The sequence below is a fragment of the Aptenodytes forsteri genome, unplaced genomic scaffold (genome assembly GCF_000699145.1).
Source record: "Aptenodytes forsteri isolate BGI_AS27 unplaced genomic scaffold, ASM69914v1 Scaffold8, whole genome shotgun sequence".
Classification (NCBI taxonomy): domain Eukaryota; kingdom Metazoa; phylum Chordata; class Aves; order Sphenisciformes; family Spheniscidae; genus Aptenodytes; species Aptenodytes forsteri.
In genome coordinates, this window is record NW_008796218.1 from 6,928,331 (window position 1) to 6,934,330 (window position 6,000).

Genomic DNA, 6,000 nt, shown 5'->3' on the forward strand with positions numbered 1-6,000 from the left:
CTGAATTCAAAAGCACCCTTACCTTGTGTATTCATCCAGAAGATTCAAAGTAGAATTTACTTCAAAGTTTCATTTTTCCCACTTAAAAAATTAGTTTCTTTGTAACACTGAAAGTCAGTCTGAGTTCTACTGAAAATACCTGAGTGGTGAATTAAAGATATGAGGACCAAAACCAGCACAGACAAATGAAACGGAACAGAGGAAATAAGGGGATAGGAAAACAGCCCAGATAAGAGACTAAACAAGAAGGAAAGGAAGGAAAACTCTTTTGTCTTCAATTAAGTCTTTGGAAAGCAGGGGGAAACATTAATTCTTCAGGAAAATAAATTTTCATAATTGTTCTGCTTAGCTTAGCAGTGTGATTCATGCTACCAGTCGTTGAAACCTGCAAAAGTTAAAAGTGCTGGTTAAACCTTAGGTTCTTGTTTTGCTGCTCAGGTCCCTAATGTAATCTTGTGTCTTCGGTTCTTTGGAAAAAACTGCCTGTTGGGGAGATGGAGATGTATGACTTAGACACAAAGACTGAATATGGCAGTGCTGAATAACCATACTGCCAGCAGAATGGAGAAGGCAAGTAGGGTTGAAGTTTGGAGAAATGAGAAGAGCTTAAAGCAGAAACACAGGAATGTATTGTTAATGAAGTAAGAGAGAAGAGAAATATAACCAAAATCTCCTTTGAGCCTGAAGAAGCTTTTACAGATATCTACCATCTTACTAACAGACAATGAGAAATAGAAGAGTACTGAAAGTCTTCTAGCTACCACAGATCATTTTTAAAAGTAACTTTATGATTACTGTTTTTCCAGCTAATTCTTGTTGATGAAATCATTTTTAGGTGTAGTGATCCAGCTACAAGCCTGGCTTTGGTCACATTATTCCCATATATTTTTTTAAAATAAAAAAAGAATGTATGATTTAAAATGTCAAACACTGCTGTTCCTTATTATTAAGCTTAAAACCTTTGGGGATGTTTTTCCCAACTGTAATTTAACGCCTAAGTAAAAATAAGATCTATTTCCAGATATGCTGCGAATTTGGTAATACAGGAAGAGTCATCCGCTGACACAGTATTATCCTGCCAAGCAGAAAAAGTATGATGAGACTACTATTGCACAATGTTTCTCAAAATAAGTGTTGAAATTACTTTTGTATCTATTCATAGTGGTAAATTTTGTCTTGCTGCCCATCTTCTTCAAAGAAAGAGCTATTTTTAAAAAGGTGATTTACACAGTTCACAAATATTTTTCTAGCTACTCTTCAATTTTCTATTAATAATATAAATAGGATCAAGTGACTTGTACCAGAAGAGAAATAACTGAACATGTCGTTACTTGACAAACAGCCTAGTCAATGTTTGTGTCCTAAACACAAACATTTGATGGGATAACAGCTGTCATTAAAGTAACTATCCAACACCACACTGGACAACAGAAGTAGAATGCTTTTGCCCAGGTTGGTAGAGACAAATACGCGTTAAGCTCCTGTTCAAATGGAACGAGAGAAATACAGCAAGTGTGAATATCGTTACAAAATGCACAAAAAACTTCTGACAAGCTCAACTATGATCTCCAGAGAAAAGGATTAGGCCTTATCTTAGAAAAATAAACTTTTTGAAAGGGATGAGCTAATAGGTTCTACCACATCCTTCCAGACTGACTGCCTTTAACTCTTCATAAGACTACATGAAAAGTGAGAATAAATGAGAATTTATTTGAAACAGCCTGTTCACATTTCCAGGTCCTCTTTTTATATTCAACAACCATTGCAAACAGACATATGTAGCTGTATTAACAACTCTTTTTTAGTAAATCCAAACAGAAATTTAGCATTAACAAACCTTGGCCTTAAGACGACAACAGTCCACCACCCACATGTGAAAGGAACTGTGTGCTATTCTGTAAAGTGATGTACACTATGAAAAAACAAACATTTTTTAATTTGTGTCCTTAGAGATACAAGGTGATTCTATGATTGTGCTGTATCTCCAAACACTTAGACACAAAACCTTTGAAAGGGACATCAGCTGGGAACTGAGGCACATTTGCAAAAAAAAAAAAAAAAAGAAAAAAGAAAAAAAGCAGCAGTGGTCAGAAATAGGAGATGGGAAAAGTAAGTCTCTTTTGCAAAGGGTTCAGGTAGCCCCTTAAAAAAAAAAAAAAAAAAAAAAAAAACGGTTACATTTTAACCCTACCTCAACTTATTTGCCTATTCCTTGACTAATTTCAGGCCCATTCCCAAGCAACTACTACTGTCCCTCATCACACCAAAGAATAGGAGAGAGACAGGAAGAGGACCTACACAAGACCATTAAACAAGCTCTTCCTAGGAGTTTTGATAGTCTTGTAAAAGAGAAAATTATGCCACAACAGAAAAGAAGGGGTATTGAGACAATTCTTTTTTTTCTACAAACTTGTATGATCTCTTCAGGGAAACAGGATGTAAGCCTATAGCTTCTCTTTGTGAAGATTTGCCAAGTTCTATAATCACATACTTTCTCCAGTCTCTCTCTTCTTTAGGCCAGCTGAAGTATCACTAACCAGAATTGTGAGCAATGAGCAAGTTTTCCTTCAATATCTTCCTTTCTCTCCCCCTCCTTCTGCTGATTTTCATATCCTTCTGTGCACCATAACTGGAAAGCGTACCTGGTAAGCATAGGCTTATTGACTCGTACTTCTTACAAGCCACCAAAAAGCAAGAAAGACCAGACCTCCAAACATTTACTAGAACTCAGAAAAGAAGGCAGAAGAGCAGCAAAACCATAGAAACCAGACTGATTACAGAAAGAAGACTAATGGAGAATGGGAACAGAAAGATGAGATGGTAGACAAAGAGTAAATCAGGGGTATAGATATTGGAGAGTGTATATGAGCTAATAAGGAATTACACAATTTCGAAATACAAAGGTAAAGGATCATTGATTGCTAGCACAACAATCTAGGAGTCTTGGTTACACTCCAAACTCTTCAGTACTCTGCTATAGTACCTTCAAGAAGTTACATGACATCCATCTGTATATATTTACCCATTAATAAAATATGGTTAATAATATTAACTTAAATCCTATGTGTGTGAAAGCAATTTTAAATTCTCATATGGAAGTTTTCTAATTCAGTTTTATACACAATGAGTGGAATTAAAAAAAGCTCGCTCTGCAAACATGCTCTTACTAAGAATCCAAGAGGAAAAGATGGTCCTCAGTTTCCTCTTCCATATTTACATTCCCACTCCGTCTTTACACAGTTTCTCTCTATAAATCTGATGCATACAATGACTTTTCAGATTATTTGCCTTCATTGTCTTCCTCAGACTGATCCTGTGACAACACACTACAATCCGAATTTGAGATACAAAAGCCAAGTGTCACAAGACATGGTAGCTAACCTATCTAAGCACTAGCTAAAAGCCTTGCTTTCTTTGACATTTTCAGAGCTGTGAATTTATAGCAACCTTCACTACAATTGCCCAAAATAAACTGCCTCAACTTAGGTATCACATACTGTACTTAGGGTACCTCACATCACATTTTATATCTTCAGAAAAGGGGAAAAGTTGTTTGGCCTACCCATGTTTAAAACATTGCCTGCAATCTGATCAGAGTAATCTTAATGATTCTTGACATAATAAGCCAAGTAAAACCTCAGGGACTGTGGTGAGGATAAATAGCATCTATATCATGTTAGCCACGTTTTTTAATTTAAACTGCTATCAACAAAATAATAATATTCCTTTTGGAAAAATACTCTTCTTGGAAGGATACAATTAAATCTTATCAGTAGTAGATGGCATTGTGCTCATCAGGTCTGATACAGCTTCCTGTGACATAAGCTCTTACTCCTCTTCACTACTCTTTTTCCAGTTTGCATGCATTCTTATTGTCCATTTATGGGAAGAATGGATGACAACATATATTCTGAAGCCATTTGATTACTTGAGGCTAAACGTGAGCTTCACAGGTTCAGAAAAGATTATTAATTGTGCCCTTATCCACGGCTGCTACAAGTTTGTGCTTCAAAGTCACTTCACAAACCGACGGAAAGAAGACTAACAGAGTCTTAAAATTTAATGAGAGACATGAGATTAGTATTGAGGTACCCAAGTAACAGTGACATGACATTGTAATTGTAACGAACAAGTAAGCATTTGATGAGGATTGTGTTAGATCATCTTCTTGAAAGACAGGGAATACTAGATAACAACAGAATAATATGAATTCCATGTAGTTACCAATATCAGTACATGGTATCTTTTCTACTAACCTTTTCAGTTACACTAGTTTTATTATTAACCTCCTTGGTTTTGTTTGGAGTTTGTACAGTATCCAAGGGGTGGACAATCTTTCTACATGGATGTTACTGTAATTAAACAGAGGCCAGGCTCACTTCTGCTCACAGTACACTTCCAGATACTAGATAATATTGGAGATAACTTACCACAGGCAGGATGTGCAAAACGGTTATATGAATGTCTGGTTAGAGGCTAAAAGCACTATTAGTCATTCTTTCATTCAAAAGAAATTAATATTTACCGTGTAGCTTTCTTGGCACATGATTTGAACTGAATGAGAACAGAAAATACCTAATTCTGTAATTTAAAAAAGAATTTTTTTTTCAAAGCAGACCTAGACATACCCAGTTGCTGAAAGAGAAGAGCCACACTGGTGCCTGTAACAGGAAGGCTATCATGTAGAGGAGTCTGTATCAGTTGTCGGTCTCCAGCTCCCAAAGAAAACAATTTCTGTAGAAAGAATTTTTTTTAATTGAGTATAAATTTAATTATATAGAATAAACAAGCTGTTGTCATACAGATAAGTGATTCATCCTGCAAAAATTATTTATTTATTTTGTATACAGAAGTTTAAAGTCAGTAAGAATAATTGAATTGACCAATAGAGATCTGAAATATAATTTGAGGACAATAATATGTCTCCTTGAATGTACAGCATGATAGTGCCTTCCTTACATTTCCATTGAATTAAATAGTTACAGCTTTGAAGGCATTCGATATTACATTTTTAATAATATATTAAAAAACCTTCCAGAAAAAACAAACAGTTTAAAACCCATTCAAAATGGAAAAATACATACTATTTTCTAACTGAAGTTCTTTGATATCTACTGTCTGCATGCATGTTTTAAGTATGAACATACTTGTGATATATGGGTACTGAAGAGGACACTTCTGCTACTCCTATGTTCCTGCTCTGCATACTAAAGTAGAATGAAAACTTTGGTTACCTTTCCAGCACAGGAACATACCTCCCTTGAGGGAGGCAGAAAACGGGAGTGAAAAGAATGCACTTATTTATCACATCCCAAAAAATACTGTAACTGCAAAATAATCTTGCTTTCCTCCAAGTAAATCCACATGACATTGAAGCAGTGGGTGATTTGAAGCAGTTACCTCTAACTACTAACTACCATGGGGTGGGAAGTGTTTCTGAACAAGCAGCAAGTGTGGTATAACTCCACTCTGTATGGCTGCAAAAATGTTGAATGTATGAAGGTAGCAAGCTCTAGTTGCTGCACAGCAGATGTTTGAAACCAAAATGCTCCACAGTTAAACAAAGCAAGTCCCTGAACTGTAGCAGAGATGCTCTTCCCCAGCACTTTAGTAGCAGACCTGGATGTGGGTCAATAACTAATTCCGCAGTTGGGTTATTTCAACAGCGGACATATGAATAACCTGGGATGCTCCTCAAGGACTTCTGGAGATAAACGTCAGAAGAGGGTTCCCATTCTAAGATATATAATTCAGATTTAGCCCTGGAACCATGAAGCTTACGAAAGAAAACAGAAGAACTTAACTTCTGACTAAAATGATAGTTTGACACTAGCAAATTTAAGTTCGAACTGAAAGGACATTTTATTTGAAGAGAGAAAGCAGAAGGGAGAATAGCCAGAGGAGCATGAATTTTCCTCCCTCTTCTAGCAGAGGAAATGGCCACTGGAAAAAGCCATATTTATGGATAGGGGGGAAAAAAAAAAAAAAAACGGCAAAAAG

General features: G+C 36.0%; 1 protein-coding gene across 1 annotated transcript in view; it reads right to left on the reverse strand.

Annotated features, from left to right (window-relative positions):
* The window catches only part of SBF2 (SET binding factor 2), a 178,794-nt gene that overhangs the window by 151,511 nt on the left and 21,283 nt on the right, over positions 1–6,000 (reverse strand). Inside the window, exon 4 of the mRNA XM_009288813.2 lies at positions 4,629–4,734. The gene's annotated coding sequence lies outside the window, so the exon portion shown is untranslated. The remainder of the gene's footprint in view (positions 1–4,628; positions 4,735–6,000) is intronic.